The sequence below is a fragment of the Cucurbita pepo genome, unplaced genomic scaffold (genome assembly GCF_002806865.2).
Source record: "Cucurbita pepo subsp. pepo cultivar mu-cu-16 unplaced genomic scaffold, ASM280686v2 Cp4.1_scaffold004260, whole genome shotgun sequence".
In the NCBI taxonomy this organism is placed as follows: domain Eukaryota; kingdom Viridiplantae; phylum Streptophyta; class Magnoliopsida; order Cucurbitales; family Cucurbitaceae; genus Cucurbita; species Cucurbita pepo.
Genome location: NW_019650247.1, coordinates 1 through 851, shown reverse-complemented (window position 1 = coordinate 851; position 851 = coordinate 1). Strand labels below are relative to the sequence as shown.

The 851-nt window shown below is 38.1% G+C and overlaps 2 non-coding genes across 2 annotated transcripts; both read right to left on the bottom strand.

The window, feature by feature from the left end:
- Positions 1-371: 371 nt before the first annotated feature.
- On the bottom strand, positions 372-442 carry TRNAG-GCC. The gene has a single exon. It is a non-coding gene; the product is annotated as a tRNA-Gly (tRNA).
- Positions 443-648: 206 nt separating this feature from the next.
- Positions 649-719, bottom strand: TRNAG-GCC. Its single transcript has one exon. It is a non-coding gene; the product is annotated as a tRNA-Gly (tRNA).
- Between the last annotated feature and the right edge of the window lie 132 nt (positions 720-851).

Genomic DNA, 851 nt, shown 5'->3' with positions numbered 1-851 from the left:
AGTGCTACTCGTGTCATCTATAAATTTAACTGATATTGTGGTTAACCCAAGTTTTCAAATTATGCACTAATATCATCATAGCTAATTTTTGGGATGCACCAGCCGAGAATCAAACTCGAGTCTGTACCGTGGCAGGGTACTACTCTACCACTAGACCACTGGTGCTTCTAACTTTAGTCATATCCATAACGTACTCGTATTTTGGTCCTGCAGTTCTTCCGAAGCCCTTAACTTTTCGTTCACATCTCAGTTTAAAAAAAAAACAGAAAAGATCGATAGTGCTATTCGAGTCATCTATAAATTTAACTGATATTGTGGGAAACCGTAGTTTTCAAATTATGCACTAATATCATCATAGCCAATTTTCGAGATGCACCAGCCGAGAATCGAACTCGGGTCTGTACCGTGGCAAGGTACTATTCTACCACTAGACCACTGGTGCTTCTAACTTTAGTCATATTCATAACGTACTCGAAATTTGGTCATGCAGTTCTCCGAAGCCCTTAACTTTTCGTTCACCTCTCAGTTTAAAAAAAAAAACAGAAAAGATCGATAGTGCTACTCGAGTCATCTATAAATTTAACTGATATTGTGGCAAACCCTTGTTTTCAAATTATGCACTAATATCATCATAGCTAATTTTCGGGATGCACGAGCCGAGAATCGAACTCGGGTCTATACCGTGGCAGGGTACTATTCTACCACTAGACCACTAGTGCTTCTAACTTTAGTCATATCCATAACGTACTCATAATTTGGTCATGCAGTTCTTCCAAAACCCTTAACTTTTCGTTCACATCTCAGTTTAAAAAACCCTTAACTTTTCGTTCACATCTCAGTTTAAAAAAAAA